The 17,553-nt window shown below is 49.9% G+C and overlaps 1 pseudogene; it reads left to right on the top strand.

Annotated features, from left to right (window-relative positions):
• Positions 1-1,999: 1,999 nt before the first annotated feature.
• On the top strand, positions 2,000-11,689 carry LOC144168678 (uncharacterized; annotated as a pseudogene).
• The last annotated feature ends 5,864 nt before the right edge of the window (positions 11,690-17,553 follow it).

Raw genomic sequence — 17,553 nt, 5'->3', positions numbered from 1 at the left:
TCTATACTCAGCTGCATCAACATACACGACGTTGGGTTTGCTTTCAAATTTTGTCTGAAGAGCTCGAGCTCTTTTTTCCCTTCGCTCTACGTGGTGTAGGGGATGCATGTTTCTTGGGATTGGCCTAATGATCAGGTTTGCATGCGTGTCATGCGGTATCGGGAGTGCGCCAGTTTGTTTAGCAGGATGTTTGATACCTAAATTATGCTGCGGGAAAAAACTCCCACCTCCCCTCGCGGGAACCCCTGTGTAGATGCGACGCATAGGCGGAGTGGCGAAGGGACCGCGTTTTATAGCGCGCATAACGTTGAGAGGACTGCGTAAGCCGGTCCCAGTCGATGACGACGTTGGCGTACTTGTAAAGCGGCGTGGACTCTAGGTGTTTGAGCCAAGCGTGGATCTTGCTTCGCCGGAGAACGGCACACCGGTTATATGCGCAGCGCGTCCGAAGGAGAGGAAACCGCGGAAGAGAGAGTACTGCAAATGCGCCGGCCCCAGCCAAAGCCCTAGCGCGCCTGCTGCGGCTATGACGCAACGTGCCGCGGCTATGACGCAACACAATCCAACGCAATCCACTTTAATCCAATCCAATCCAAATCCAATCCAATCCAAGCCAAGCCAAGCCAAGCCAATCCAGTCCAAGCCAATACAATCGAATCCAATCCAATGCCCCTCGCCAGAGAGTGTTCGCTATCGGAGAGGAGAGGGGGTGAGCGGCGGAGAGCGCAGCTGGCGCGGCGAGGAGAATGGGGGAGGGGTGGACAACGCCGCCGCCGCCGCCGCTGACGACGACGACGCCGGAGGGACAAGGCGAGTGAATCAGATGCTCTGCATCTAAAAAAATTCAGAGGTGGCTTGAACCCCCCTAAACCGCCCTCTGGCTACGTCCCTGGCCGCTCCTAGCCCCTCTGATGAATGCCTTAGCCCTATCCGTCCATTAATGCAGCAGGCCCAAACGCAACTGCCGCAGCTTGCGCCCTCACGAAGAGACCGAGATCTGATCTGATCCTGCTTCATAAACGGAGGCCGCAGACGCGGGCGCGGAGACGCCAGCGCCATCTCTCGCCCCCGCCGCGGATCCTCCCGCGGCGAAGTGCGAGGAGGTGGCGCCGCTCGTCGGCACCCCAGCAAAGAAAGAACTGAAACTAAAGCGTGGCAAACTGTTCGCATGGCGACGCAGTGAAACATCCCCCTCGCGAGGGGCACGATCAAATGCAGAGCATTTCCGGGGGCGCACGACGTTAAGTAGTTTGCGTTACGTTAATGTTGTTGCACTTGTGGCAACTGCTGACGAGAGAGCGCTCGTCAGCAGTAATTTGAATGAGTCAACGATATAAGGCGCGTTCGTAGCGTGCCATTCTGTGTCGGCTTTGTGGCACAGTGGGTAGAGCACCATGTACATTGCGTTCCGCCCGCAGGGTCGAGGGATCGAAACCAGGCGCCGGATAGTATTTTCTTTTATATAGTGTAGGGGGAGGGGTGCGGACAACGACGGTGCGGACTACGACGGGACAACGCGGGTGACATCGTGAGTTACTGAAATGCTCTGCATTTAAAACGTCGTCCGCCACCGATCTAGCACGGTCAGAAAACTTCGCCGGCGGAGGAGCGACGGCGAGCGGCCACGGCCGCTGGATCAAAGCGTACAAGGTGCGGCCTGCTGCGTCGAGCCGCCGCGCATTGGTGAGGGTGGGCGAGCGTTGTTGACAGTTGCGGCCGCACGTTTCATGGGGGGCGCTAGTAGTAGGGGACACGGGAGCATATACAGGAACTCTAGGGACACACCGAAGAGGCGCGCTATGGTAAACGCGGCATTTTCGCTCCAATTTCGCGCCGCGGAATGAGGTTACATTCTCCCAACAAATATAGTCGTGTTCAGCTTGATGCGATCTGCCTCACAGTCCAGCTAGGTAGTTAGAGTGGCCAGTTAGTATGCCAAAAAACTGCTGTGTTCCACGGTGCACGTCGAACGCAAGGAAAAATCCCGGTTGGAGCTACCATGAATTTCCATCAAGCGCTGAACGACGACAAGCGTGGCTCACCAACATCTCCCGGCAGGGATCTGGCGGAAAAGAAACGAGGTGGGTACCCAGTGACCACTCTTCGGTTTGCTCCCTTCACTTCACCGAAAATGACTATAAGAAATGCACCAAACTGCGAATGCTCCTGCCACCTGCTAACCCGACGGTGTTCCCCAATTACCCGTCCTATATGCAAAAGCCAAGCGCTCCAAGGATAAGAAAGTGGCCTCGAAAAGAAGTAGCAGATGGCGGTTCATCAGTTTGCGCGAAAAATAGTGCACGAAATGGCCCAGATGAAAGCATGCATGAAGATGTCGAGCCTAATCTCTTCGGAGATCAAGAACATGTTGCACCAAACGGGTCTTCGGGGGGAACGTGTGACTGTGTATTGCCTGCTGATAGTATGTGCCAAACCAGTTCATGTACAGATAAAATGTCTCAAACAGACCTTGACCTTAAGCGGGTGATAGAGGATGCGAAGAAAACGACGAACCGCCTGCAGCGGAAAATTTCCCGTCTCAATCAATCACTGCAGACACTCCAAAGCCAGCACGATACGGTTCGTGAACGGCTTCAAGCTTTCGAAAGCAACCGAGAAATCGCCTGTTTTATGCGTGTACTAGTAGCCGCAGATGAAGGCCATAAAACCGCCGAATTTATCAAGAATCAAGTGTCCAATTGCGCTTCCAAGAAGCCAGCGTACAGTGAATCAATTCTGAGGGAGTGCGTGCTCCGGAAAGCGTGCTCCAACAAAGGTTACGAGTATGTGAGAACAAGAGGCCTGTTCAAGTTGCGTTGTCGTGCCACACTACAGAAGTACATCGGGCACTCAACAGGCGAAATAGGCGTCACATCACTAATAACAGAACGCCTACGCGCAGAGTTTCAAGTGCTACAAGTCGAACAAGAAATCTTCTGCTCCCTAATCATAGATGAAATGGCGATACAGCAGAAAGTTATGTACGATCGCCAACTTGATAAGCTTTTCGGCCTCGTTGACATGGGTCCTGAACAGCAATCATGTGCAACACCTGAAGCGGCGAACAGGTTATTGTGCTTCGTCCTGCGAGGGCTATCAACTGCCTATTGTTGCGGATCTCGTAGCGTGACCGGTGGTGGCGTACGTTGATCCGGAGTTGGGGCAAACATTGGGGCTAGTAGGGCGACGAAAGAAACTTTCTGTACAGATATCTACATGGCGCTTGACTGAGTGAACAGGGTTTCGCGCTCCTGCGCGCACGAGATTAAATAACCAGGTTGGGTCCGCCCCGTTTCCCCCTTTCCTCGACTGACGTCCGTATGGTCCAATCAGGGGCGCCTCAGCTGACGTCCACACACTCACAAAGAGATGGCACTTTGCACAGGTTAATGTTCAGTTGACTCCTGATGATGCAATGGTTGAAGCGCCGGGAGGACGCCCGGACCCGGTCGATAATCCGGCGTGGAGTACTCGTTGAATAGCAGCGTCTCGGACCACAACAAAGCAGTCCCCCGCTGACGATTGCCGCCGGAAAAGCAATGCTGCACGTCTTTGTAAATCCCTCCCTGCCTCCCTGCTTCGCCGGCGGGAAGCCGCGGAAAGCGCCTTGTGTCCAGCAGAAGCGTCCCTCTCCGCCGCGTCATCGCATACAAAGCCGGGTCGCTCCCCATCGATGAGGGTAGGGGAGAGGAAAACTTGCGATAATGGGCCGACGGAAGCGTTGGGTGACTGAACCCGATAGCATTGCAGACGGGCGTCGTAATGTCAATACGCCGATCGTAACAGCATCTCCGGCCGGCGGGAAGCTCCCGACGACATTGGTTTCCCGCCCGTGTAGGAGGGAGTTTTGTCCCAGGTAGAGACTTCGGGACGGCACACAAACACCTGAATCAGTCCTCCCAGAGGGTAACCCATTGTCTTAACACGATGAAACGGTCAGAATCACGGCACAGACACTTGCGGGAACACTCCTGGCTTTCCCTGTCGCGAAGGGCTTCATGGCTCTCTCACGTGCCCTCGCAGGTTCCGAGAAACACAAAAAACACAGCTCCAAAGCAAGCGGGTGCAAGGACAATTCCCTGAAAGACCACCAGGCTGCTTCTAAATTCAAACAAACATACTGACTAAAACCCATCTAATGTGGCAACACTCAACACGAGAATATGAACTGAATAAAAATAAATCTGGTATGCAAAACGCATCAACAAAGGAACTCACAATGACACCAACCGCAGAATTCAATATTGGTAATAAAAACATAGTTCAGGAAAAAAAATAGGAAACCATATTCCTCGAGGTCATCTCTACACTAACGGCAGCGGCTTAGGCCGTCAGTGTTGCCATTGAGCTTCCCCTTTTTGTAACGGACCTCAAATGAGTACTGCTGCAAAGCGAGGCTCCAGAGCAGGAGGCGGCTGTTCTTAGCGGACATTGTCTGCAACCATGTGAGGGGACAGTGGTCAGTTTCAATAACAAAATGCGAGCCGGCGATGTAGCAAGCTAGCTTTTGAACTGCCCACACGAGGCACGCGCATTCCTTTTCAGAGGCGCTGTATGCCTCCTCGCGTACTGTCAGCTTACGGCTGGCGTAAAGCACGGGGTGCTCGTCACCCGTCTCCCCTTTCTGGCACAATACCACCCCCATGCCTCGATCACTAACAATAACAACTTCTACAACTCCAAGCAAAAGTCTAACTACGCGGCGTTAAAGCACGACGATTGACACACTGGTAACCAAACGAAACACAGGCTTAACTTCCTCCTCTTACGGAAACACTTGAATGACAAAACAAAATGAGTAAAGTACGCAGTTACGCACGCGCACGTGGATTCGTCTGAATCCTTGGAAAAATCCTAAGACCTCGTCAAAACGAACATTTCCGCGTGTAGCCTGCCGAAACGTTGCTGCCTCTTAGGCCGACCGGCTCTGCTCATCTTTTGCAAAGTACACCCAACAGTGTACGGGGGAGGTCTTTGACACTGAGGGGAAAATAGGCGCAACGCGAGCGGAGAGTACGGAAGTGATGGGAACCCAGAGAAGAATGGGACGCCCGACCATGACGAACGCGTCGGCAGGGAACGCACTCTCCCCGAAACGTCCTCTCCCTCGCTCTCCGAGAATTCCTGCGGAACCCAGTCACCCCCTTCTGCCCTTTCTGGCATAGTGCCCCTCGGCCTTCGTCACGGCTAGGGAGCGGCCTCTTTGTTTCCTCGGACGTCTGAGTTTCCGTTTAGTTCTGCTGCTTCTGGCCATCTTAGCCTTGAACGCTGCAAAGTGAAAGGGTTCACGATCTTTCTTTGCCTTCTCACGCTGACTGTTTTTCGGCCGCCTCCTTTTCCTTCTTTTGGGTATCGCGGCGCATTCGAGCGGCAATGCGCCGATCCCAGGCGACTTGCAGTCAAACTTGTATGGCATGTTCTGGCTGCCCGGTCCTACCTGCGCGGCTACTGGTTCGGTTCGCGCTCTGCTATCCGCCGACGCAGTTGACTCGTTACTTCTCTGCGCGCCTACGGACTTAGGTCGCGCTTCGCGATCTGCCGACGCGGCCGACTCGCTACTTTCTGGCGCAGCTACGCAGTTAGCGCGCGCTTCGCGATCTGTCGACGCCGCCTTCTCGCTACTTTCCGACGCGGCTACGAAGTTAGCTCGCGTTTCGCGATCTGTCGACGCAAACGGCTCGCTTCTAGTCTGAGCGACTACGGGCTCAAGCCGCTCTTGCAAACTCTCGGAAGTGGGTGGGACAAACACCTTACCTAAGAAGTCGGAAAATTCATCCTCGTCTCTAGGCTGTTCCTCGAGTTTAGAGCCTTGCGATGTCACCTCAACTACCGTGGCCGGCAGGGGCGCCTTTACGCTTAGAGTGCTGCTCTCACCTATGCACTGACTGCTGGGTGCCACCCCGTTTGAACTGGGCGCTATCGCCGCCAAATCCCGAGCTTTTGAGCGGGTCAGCGCTTGGACAACTACCCCGAAGTTCAAACCCTTTTGCCGCAACAATTCCTCAGACCGGTTAGAAAACAGGTACGGATATTCGGGCGGCAAACTAGGCGACACCGCGGCCTCGGTGTCAAGTATCCCGAAGGGGCCCTCGATACAAATTCGCGCGATTGGAAGACACACGCTGTTTGCCTCAACCGCCTGCTTGATCCAGGCGCACTCGCCTGAGAACTGCTCTGGGGTCACGTAAGATGGATGTACTCCATCCATCGTCGCCGCGGAATCTCGGAGTACCCGGCAGCATTTGCCGTTCACCGTCATCTCCCGAATGTACGGTTCCAGCAGCTTCATATTCACATCGCCTTCACCTGCCGACAGAAAAGCTACCCTGGGATTCCTACACCCGGCGGCCACGTGGCCCGGCTGGCGACAGTTGAAGCAAGTCAGTGGTTGTCGCTTTTCGAAAACCTTTTTCTGATGCTTCGCCTGGTCGTCTTTTGTCTCCGCTTTCTCATCGTCACGGTGCTTCAAATCTTTCTCTCTAGCGCCCTCGGCATCTCGGGAAACGCTGTCTTTTTGTTATTTGGGTTTCAACTCCCGCTTCGGACCCTCCCTTATTTCTCCAGCATGACGCGACCAGAACTCGTCAGCGAGCTCGGCGGCTCGTGTCACCGTTGTGACATCTGATTTGTCCATTACCCAGCTACGCATGCTTGCGGGGATCCGGCGGTAGAACTGCTCCAAACCTAGGCGTTGTACAACTTTATCGTGGTCGCCAAACGCGCCCTCCCCCTTTAGCCACTCCTTGAAATTCGCCATCAATTTATACGCGAACTCCGAGTATGACTCATTTCTCCCTCTTCCACCTTCCCGAAACCGCTGCCTGTCGGCCTCAACTGACAACCTGTACTTCTTTAGAAGACACGCTTTTACTTTGCTGTAATCTTCTGCCTCTTGTCTAGTCAAGCGGGCTACCACCTCGGCGGCTTCACACGGCAACAAAGTCAGTAGGCGTTGCGGCCAAGTGTCTCTAGAGAAATCCACTTTCTCGCATGTGCGTTCAAAATTTACCAAAAATAAACCCATGTCCTCTCCCACCTTAAACCGTTGCATGAGGTCCTTCATTTTGAACGACAGCTTTACTCCTCCCCCCCTAGAGGCCTCGCCAACACCACTACCAGTTCTGGCTTTCAGTATTTCAAGTTCGAGCCGCTTCATCTCTAGCTCATCTGCACGACGCTGTGCTTCCGCTTCTGCTTCTGCTTTCTTTCTCTCATCTTGCTCCCGTTCTTTCATAAGCTCCACGCCCTCTGAGAGCTCATCGTCGTCTGCCCCCACTGCTTCGATAGCCTCGATGATTTCTGGCTTTTTCTCATCGCCTAAGCTTAACCCCAACATTTTTGCCAACTCTAGGAGTTCTGGCTTTCGTAGCGACTTCAGGTTCATGTCTGTATCGAGTGCTGCCAACTGTTACTGCAAAAAATCCTTTACCCCGACGCACCAAAGAAACCTCGCGTCAAAAGAGTAATACACTTTACCTCCCTCGCTACACTTTGTAAGCAGAGCCTGGTAATCCCTCAGACAGAATGGCCTCGCACTCACCAAACTTTGCAGTCATGCCTCCGTGAAGTCGGTTCCGATGCTTGGAGTCGACCCATGCCTCATGGAGACGATCCCGTCCGCAGTGGAGATGATCTCGCCGTGGTGGAGACGATCCCACTTGCTGCCAACCAGTGTTGCGGATCTGGTAGCGTGACCGGTGGTGGCGTACGTTGATCCGGAGTTGGGGCAAACATTGGGGCTTGTAGGGCGACGAAAGAAACTTTATGTACAGATATCTACATGGCGTTTGACTGAGTGAACAGGGTTCTGCGCTCCTGCGCGCACGAGATTAAATAACCAGGTTGGGTCCGCCCCGTTTCCCCCTTTCCTCGACTGACGTCCGTATGGTCCAATCAGGGGCGCCTCAGCTGACGTCCACACACTCACAAAGAGATGGCACTTTGCACAGGTTAATGTTCAGTTGACTCTTGATGATGCAATGGTTGAAGCGCCGGGAGGACGCCCGGACCCGGTCGATAATCCGGCGTGGAGTACTCGTTGAATAGCAGCGTCTCGGACCACAACAAAGCAGTCCCCCGCTGACGATTGCCGCCGGAAAAGCAATGCTGCACGTCTTTGTAAATCCCTCCCTGCTTCCCTGCCTCGCCGGCGGGAAACCGCGGAAAGCGCCTTGTGTCCACCAGAAGCGTCCCTCTCCGCCGCGTCATCGCATACAAAGCCGGGTCGCTCCCCATCGATGAGGGTAGGGGAGAGGAAAACTTGCGATAATGGGCCGACGGAAGCGTTTGTGACTGAACCCGATAGCATTGCAGACGGGCGTCGTAATGTCAATACGCCGATCGTAACACTATGTAATAGCTGTTGGGTACTTCTTTACCCGGCGCCTCAGAAGTGAGCAACTTCGTTCTATGACAATGAATATCATGAAGGCAGTCGAAGATGTGGGTTTCCGTGTGACAAGGATTGTTACCGACAATCACCAGTCAAATGTTGCGCTCTTCAAGAGCCTTTCCGAGGACGGAACGTTTGTGCATGTAGTGCCACATCCATTCAGACAAGGTGATCCTCTTTTTTGTCTTTTGATCCGAATGACCTCATCAAGAATCTCAGAAATTATCTTATGGAAAGAGAGATTTGAATTTGAATTTGAATTTGAATTTTATTATTTCCAACGGTGTTGGACGGAGATGATGGACGGAGATGATCTAATTCAAGGTGGACTGTACTTGAAGAAGCTACTCAGCATTCAGTCACAGCTACTCGTAAAGCCAGTGAGGTTCCTAACACAGTCATACGTTGAACCGAACAACCTAGAAAAGATGAAAGTGTCAAGGGCTACGCAAGTTTTCTTCCCAGTCGTAATAGCAACGCTTGAGTTCCTACAAGAAAACCCGCAATGCCACCCTGATGCGATAGAATTTCAGGACTGTTTGCCCACCATCACATTCATGAAAATGGTGTCGAAGTGGTATGACCTTCACAATATTGGCGCTGTGAAGCCGCGCGGTCAAAGTAAAGAACCATTCTACTTGATTGACGACGACCGTCTTTCGTGGCTTGAAGTAGACTTCGTCACGTACATCGAGGAGATACAGCTTTCTGGTGGCAAAACAAAAAAGAAAATGACGAAAGAAACATGCGAGGCAACAATAATGACCACGAGGTCAACTGTGGCATTGATTCAACATCTATTAGGCAACAAGTAGGTTTTCCATTTTTCACCATTATATTTTTATCGCAGTTACGTATATGTGTATTGACTTAGGTATCAAACAAACTTTTTTCCTGCTTTCGCTACGTCTTGACCCGTGCCTTGAACAGCGACCCCGTGGAGTCGCTCTTCAGTTGCTTTCGACAGTTTAACGGATGCAACGATAGAGTTGATGCAAGAACCGCGGTCTTCACAGCCCAAAAGCTGTTAATGGTATATTTGGTGCCCGTTGGAGAGCACACCCATGTAACCTACGCCCTTTTTCCCCACGTTGGAATCCTCCAAGCTGCTAAGAGTGGAAACGCTTCCCATAGCTCCGAAACAAATGCACCTCTAAAACTCAAAGCCCGAGAAGGCAACATCGCGGCCGTGCCACTTGCCGTCATCATCGGTGCTATGCGGCTTTCCTATGCGCTGGAAGTCTTAAATGTTTCGCTTGCTGTGCCGGATGACCTCGAAGTAGCACCCCTAGCATACCTGGCCGGATACATCGCGCGTGCATGTGAGGAGAAGGTAAGGACGGTTATTTTTAAGCTTTGCACTATTTACTGCATTCTTTCGAACGCGGCGCTAGCGCGTCAGCCAGTCGTAAACAATGTTCACTTCACTTTCGCCTTCCTCGAATATTAACCATAATATATAAACCAGCAGTTCTCCCTCTTTCTCATATTTTTTTCTTTTTGCCCTCCCTTTCGCCACTAAAAACCAAGGGCAGGGTTCCAGGCTGACCTCGAGTGAGGAAAAACTCAGGTCAGCCCGGAGCCAGGGTTCCGGCCCGAATCAGGACGTGGGTCCCGCCCCGCCGGTGTGCGACCACTCTAAGGGTCCACACCAGATATACGTGTATGCCACTCATTTTGCCGCAGGATGTTCCATTGCCCACCGTTACGAAATTTTGATAATACAGTCGAACACGGATATATCGAACTCCAAGGGGATCGCGAATTAGTTCGATATATGAAAAATTCGATATAAAAAATATGGGCTCTGAGACATCACCTATGGCGGACGATCACTTACCGATCGTCGCATTCAAGAATGACAACTAATTCCGCACTCACGACGCAACAGGACACTTTATTTCCGCGAAAAAAAAGATCGCTCATCTTGGCCTGCTTAATTCGTCCTGGAAATGAAATTAAAGACGCTGGTCTCGATCTTCTCGAGGCTGCACAACTAGAAAATTCCAGCAGCACGCTGTGCCTTCGCACACCATGCACAACACGCACGCAAAAGAAGAACAGCGCGCACGTACCACAAGAACTTTGAAGGTAACGATTCCAAGGCTCTCTGAACGGACTCCAACAAAGCGGTCGCGATGGTCATCTCCGAGAGAAACAGTGATCTTCGAAAGGTGCGGGACAACTCGCCAAACAGCAGCAACAGCAGCAAAATGCAAAAGAAGGAGGAGGCCGCCGGCGCCTTCGTTGCTTCGTTCCCTCTTCCCTTTCCCGGGACGACATCGGGGGAAGACAGACCCAGAGAGAGAGAAAGAAAAACTCTTTTTCGGCAAGCCGGGGAACGTACGCAGCCGAAAAAAAAAAGGACGTGCGCAGTCGGGGCATCCCTACCTCACACTGTCATATTTTCCGAGCGTTCGGGCTTGTGTGCCTAGAGAGATTTAGCATACCGGGCTCCATCCGCTAACGCTACGGCGGCCGGTAGCGGGGCCCGACTGGGCAAGCAAATTCGTTCCGGTAGGGGGGATTAGTTACGCGAGCCAGTCTTCGCCATGCCCGCGCATTCCTCCACATCCTCCTCAACCTCAATCGGGAGTGCAGCGACCGCCGAAGAGCACCTTCCAACTCGCGCGGCGTTCGATATACCCAATGTCGGGAAAAATACGGTTCGATATAAACGTACGAATTCCTATACTTTTACACAGAATTTTCAAGGGGATAATTTATGAGTTCGATATAGACAATAATTCGATATACTCGTGTTCGATATATCCGTGTTCGACTGTATTTTTCTTTAGCTAAGCGAAGTAAGCAAAGGAGCCTACATACTTCGTTGCATAGTACTTTTGATGCAAATTTTACTTGGCTTGAATTTATCATTTGCAGTTGCCCTGTGAATCATGCAAGGTTCTCCTGCAAGAGCCGAAACCGTGTGGCAGCATCTACGATTTAGTAAAGAAAATTGATAACGGACAACTTCGGTATCCTAACATGGAGATCGTGAAAATTTGCAAACTCACATGTGACTTCGTCAGTGAAGTGATGAAAGACACTGAAGTTCGAAGAAGTGGAAATCTGTGTAAACTTTTTCACTCAGACCTGCCACATTATGTTACCTGCCCTGCACTACGGTGCGGTTCGAGCAGCCCTCAGCACACGAACCACCTCTGTGACGTTTTTTCAAAAAAGCTGCTTCGATCACTACTAGCTAACTGGGCAGGAAATGTGAGTGCCACTGTGCAACGTCTGGTAAGGTTGGCACACAAGCCCCTCTCCAAAAAAGTTCTACGCCTTTGAGGACCATGGCGCCTCCATTTTTTTACCTTATAATGCAGGCAAAATTGTTTTGCTGTATTAGAAAATATACTGATGTTTTAAAGATTGTAGAGCTTCAGTTAATAAATGCACGTTTTATTGTAAGCACAGTACCCAGCATTTTCATTATTCCCACATGCACAGGACAGAAGGCATAATTTCACATTCAACAGTCTTTGAACGGAAATTATGCAGAAGGATGCTAATTTAGAGCTATTACAGCTCCTAAAATACTCTAGAATGAATTGAAAGCTTATGTAATCCACTGTAGCGCCAGGGGACAAAGGCAAACATAAAATCATGGCCTTTATTCAAAAGGGATTTTAACGAGAAGCTAAAACGTTGTGCTATATTTAAATACCATAAAAGGGGTCTGTGAAAGTCCTTTCAAGTCCTTTCGTAAAATAATATGAAATACGTGTATTAATCCTCTGGCCTGAGGACGGGGCAAACCTGTCATAAGCATGAACTTAAAGTTGACTGTCGCAGAGGCGGGCTGGCTTAGTCGAGGCCGCTCCGTCTCCCTTAGTAGCGATAAACCATTTTCCACAAGGGAATAGGTCCCGTTTGAGTGTAGAACAAAGCACTGAGCGGATATCAAATTCAGAGTGTCCGCTTGCAGCACGAAGAGTAGCGAGCGCCATTAAAACATCCCTGGAATTCGCGCGCACACCGCTACTAGAGTGTACTAGAAGTTTTAGAGTTGCCCGAGCGGCGGCCTCTCCCATTGCTCCGCCAGGTCGACTTTCGTGCAGAAAATAAAACCGGTATAGCGGCGGCGCTGCTGTCTCCGACAACTGAACAGCCGACGCTCGTCGGCACCTGCGCGCGGCAAGATTTGCTTTGCTCGCTGCGGTGTTTTGCGCTTGCTCAGCTGATTTAGTTTGGATCATGAGGTTTAACTAGCCCGTGCTACACAGGCGATGAGGCAAGGGGTAGTGGAGGGCCCAGGATTAATTTTGACCATTTGGGGATCTTTAGCATGCGCCGAAATCTCGAAGACACGAGCGTTTTTCGCTTTTATCCTCCATCACAAGAGCGGCTGCCGCGGCCGGGAATCAAACCCTTCCCTTTGGTCAGCTAAATATACTTCAGATTTAGAAAGTAGACGCAGACCGTTATGACTCCGCTTGATCAAACTTTAAACTAGCACGACCCAACATTTATCTAACCCCCCTCCCCGCCCCCCCCCCAAATACTTTCTCACGTTTTGATGCGTATTCTGAGAACGTTGATGACCTACAGTAATCTCCCGTTAACTCAAAGTCGTAAAATTAGCTGAAAATTTCGAGATAAGCGTGGAGTTTCGAGTTAAGTCAAATGCAGGGAATTGGTGGCTAGGTCTTCTAGTGCTTCTAACAAAAGCTCTATTGCACAGGGGAGATTTCGTTATAAAGGCAAAATAATTCGCAGAAAAAAGAAACTTTTTTTATTGCAGAAGAAAGAACTGTGTTGTGCTCGGCTGTATCGCGTTCGCATCTGCATATCAGGAAAGCCTACTCGAGCTTCTCAATGCATCGTATGAATTGGTGGTCGCCACCGCTACATTCTACCTTGCTACGAAGCAGACGCAGCATCTATGTTGTATCGGCCGTTTTGTATGTTGTATCTGCCGTCGTAGTCACTTCTGGGGGCTCCTCCTCCTCCGCATGATCAGCTGCGTCGTCCACAGCTATCTCAATGATGTACGCGCCAGACAGCATTCCGGTAACGGGGACGCGTAGTTCGCGTAATTAAACTTGCACTACACGGCCGCGTTCGGTGCGTAGTGGGAGTAAGCATTCGAACGGGGACCTTATCAGCTGCCTGTAGCGGACTTTGCCTTGTGTCCTCTCTGCCAGTATTTCAATATATCCGTGGTCCTCCAAAAAAAAAAACGTTTCGAGATAAAGCGGGCAAATGCGTATGGCCTATGGGAGGTAAACACATGGTTAGAAAAAGTTTCGAGAAGATATTCTGAGATAGCATGAGTTCGAGTTAACGAGGGATTAAGTTGACGGACAGGCACCAGGAATGTTTTCCCTTGTCCTTCTTGACTCTGCGCGTGAAGCAAAAGCGGCGGGGAGCACATTCTATAGGCTGAAAAAAGTTTATTTTTTTACGTTCCTATTTGGAGCGAAAATATTAAGAGCCTTCTTCTGAGATACCCCTAACGTTGTTGCTTGTACTGTCGTTAGTGGGCTTTCTTATTTTATTAACGTACTATGTCGCGGGCACTTGGTCAGTAAGTGTGTACTGAAAACGAAGTGCCAAAATAAGTCTGCAGGACCAACTACTGCTTCCTGCATGCCAGGGGAAGATGCCGCTGTATTTACTACCTCTTGTAATTTTGGGGGACTTCTCAATCCTTCCGTGCATTTTTAAATTTTATTAGCGATCTCTAGGACGTTTTTACCGGTTGCTTTAGCGACAAGGAGCTCCACCATGAAAGCGTTATGGATGTGCTGCAGCCCTTATTCACAACAAACACCTTAACGGCGTTGGTTGCGACCAGCACAGTGAGACCTTGACAGAAAATTTGGTTGGTTCTGTATACATTGTGACACGGATTCATTTCTATATAAAAGGTTTAAAGAAGTTTCTTGATTACATGCGAAGGCGGGAGCAACACCTTAAACTTAGCCGTCACTAATGATTGCAGGCGAGTTATGAAAATGCGTTGGCCAAAAATGTCGATTTAAATCTCCCTGTTAGCGTCATTCCTAAACCGTTACCTGTGTAGACTTTGTGCATAATTTCCCGCGTAACATTTTATATGCTGGACTATTGAAAATGAAAACACAATGTGTATTTTGATCTAGTTCCGTTTATTTGAACCACTATGTTAGCTTTCTTGACTGTGTATGATTTCCCGTGTTATATTTCATTTTTGTCGCGGTCAACATATTTTCTGCTCTATGCTTTGCTTTGGTTTTATGTGCGTCTAATTATACTCTCAGCATACTTGTGAATTAAATTTGTGTTCATTTGATTGAACCCCTTTCTTGACCGAATCAGGTGAAAGGTGGTGCGATTAATAGAATGTTGTGGGCATAGTTCTGTGAAAGACGGTGATTGGGACAACTGAGCTAACCGCTGGGCTATCCCCTTTTAATTTAAAAAGATATCTCCCTTGCGCGTGTAATTTTCTGTTCGGACAGGCGACAGCATTAACACCACGGTGACCACTAATTATCACAAGCGGGCCACTGCTTAAATAACATCTCACGCAATAAAAAACACAACCTATGATATTAACCCACATAACGGAAGTCCGAGCGTAAATTGCAAGACAATGAATAAGAAATTCTCCTGAAAAGCCATCATCCCAGTCCTCATATTTTTTCATGTCATTTGTGTCGAACAATTATGTCCATCAAGCAGCACGATAAGGCCACAATCATAAAGCAATCATCAACTGGTTCATATGAAGCAATTTCACGCAAAATACTTTTTGATGGGAAGTTGGAATAGCCAAAATGTCGATGCAAATACTTTATTTACAATCCGCTAAGAATGTTGCACTCAATTAAAAAAAAAATCCGTAATTTTTTCGTTGTTGTCGAGCGGGAAAGGCAAAACTAACGCAAATGAGCTGCAGCGTTTATTATTCCTTTCGTTACCCACAGTCCACTGTACCTACAGTATATTGAAGCAATTGGACGTCCCGCAGAACAAATTTAGAGCGCTCCGCGTGTAAAGAAGTAACGTTTCCTGGTCCGACTGGGCGCGCGCGGCCGTATGCGCGGCCAGCCGCCGCTTTCAGTTGTTGTTGACTACAGCGCCGCCGCTATTTTCTGCGCGAAACGAGCACCTCTCCGGGCGGCCGGTCGGGCCACTCTAAAACTTCTAGTTCACTCTACCGCTACTCCGCCGCTGTTCTCTGTCCTTGACCGGTGGCGCCGCGGTGGCAGGCAAAGGAACTAGGCCTCTGCTGCCGTGGCCTCCGCGATTTGCTGCCGGCGGCATATAGGCACTATATGCCGTCGAATATAGGATATAGGCACTATACGGCGGCGGCGCGCCGCCGGCAGCAAATCGCGGAGGCCACGCTCTCGCTGTTTCGGGCGCACGCTGCAGGCCGCACCTTGTGCGCTTTGGTCCAGCGGCCGTTGAGCGGCAAACCGCAGGAACCAATCAGCAGAGTGGTTTCTTGGGCGAGTTGGTCATTCATCGTGTAAGTAAGCGCAAAATGAACAAGGACGAACGAAGTGAACGGGACACGGCGCTACTATCAACTCATTTTATTTTCACTATGATGTCCGATTTTATGCGGGAAGATACACAGCTAGTGAAAGAAAGGAGGAAAGAGGGGAGGAGCACAAGCAAGTACAAAAAAACAAAAAAAGTGAAGGATGACATTTCAAACGGTCGCGTTACAAATGCACTTTTGCACGGTAAAATCTAATGATTTGATAAGTATTGCAGTTCTTTCTTTGTCAATGCTAAAGAAGCTGTGCTAACGCAGTTGTCTTTTAAGGAAACTATCTGGCGGGCCTCGATGATCTCTCGTGTCAACTGATCCTCGTGTCGAGCTACAACCCTAGTCTTATCAAAAAGTGGCTTACACTCACAATCTCTGCAGTCTCGCACTTCAGCGCACGACAGCGCACTTCAACTTTTCTCTTTCTTTCTCCCTGGGTTCCACGTCTGGCTTGTTCCTAAGCTGTTTAAGCATCTTATCCGCGACCGACAACCGAAGAAATGGAGGATACCTGGAAGATGTTAGACGTACTGTCTGTTTTCTGAAACTATCTTCCACGACATGGGAGCAGGATTTCATCAGCGCGTTGGTAAAACAATGCCTACCGATCCCACGTTTGGTCAGCTTTGAGTGTGCCGACTGAAAAGGCAGAATCGGTTTCTGGCTACGCGGACCATTTCTTCTGTTGTCGGTCGCGGATAAGATGCTTAAACAGCTTAGGAACAAGCCAGACGTGGAACCCAGGGAGAAAGAAAGAGAAAAGTTGAAGTGCGCTGTCGTGCCGTACCTACATGGTATTTCGCACAATCTCAAGAAAATAGGAAAGCGCGTCAACGTTAACGTTGTCTTCTCTGCTCCCAACAAATTGTCGAAGCTAATGAACAGAGTCAATGGAAAAGAAAAAAAGAAAGGCAAGTGCGCAACGCAGCATCGGGACCGGTTCTTGAATTGCTCAGTAGGCACAGTTTATTCTATACCTCTACCGTGTGGCAGGCAGTACGTCGGACAGTCGGGTCGTTGCTTAAACGATCGGCTTAGAGAACACAGGAATAATGTAGATGATAAGATTAAAGGACATCTGGGCATACACTGCAGAGACTGCAGAGATTGTGAGTGTAAGCCACTTTTTGATAAGACTAGGGTTGTAGCTCGACACGAGGATCAGTTGACACGAGAGATCATCGAGGCCCACCAGATAGTTTCCTTGAAAGACAACTGCGTTAGCACAGCTTATTTAGCATTGACAAAGAAAGAACTGCAATACTTATCAAATCATTAGATTTTACCGTGCAAAAGTGCATTTGTAACGCGACCGTTTCAAATGTCATCCTTCACTTTTTTGTTTTTTTGTACTTGCTTGTGCTCCTCCCCCCTTTCCTCCTTTCTTTCACTAGCTGTGTATCTTCCCGTATAAAATCGGACATCATAGTGAAAATAAAATGAGTTGATAGTAGCGCCGTGTCCCGCTCACTTCGTTCGTCCTTGTTCATTTTGCGCTTACTTACACGATACACGAACCAATCAGGTCTTTCGATTTCACCTCCATGGCGTATGGCGTGTACCGGCCACTGAAGACGGCCTCTTTGGAAGAGTTCGATAGACGTACGCTTGTCCCGCGCCTATACTCGAGCTAAAAAACAGGCTTCACAACTGAGATCGATTG

Source organism: Haemaphysalis longicornis, unplaced genomic scaffold (assembly GCF_048455015.1).
Source record: "Haemaphysalis longicornis isolate Haplotype H1 unplaced genomic scaffold, Haemaphysalis longicornis Haplotype H1 scaffold_2, whole genome shotgun sequence".
Taxonomy (NCBI): domain Eukaryota; kingdom Metazoa; phylum Arthropoda; class Arachnida; order Ixodida; family Ixodidae; genus Haemaphysalis; species Haemaphysalis longicornis.
The sequence above is the reverse complement of the archived record's forward strand: the minus strand, read 5'-3'. Positions and strand labels throughout refer to the sequence as shown.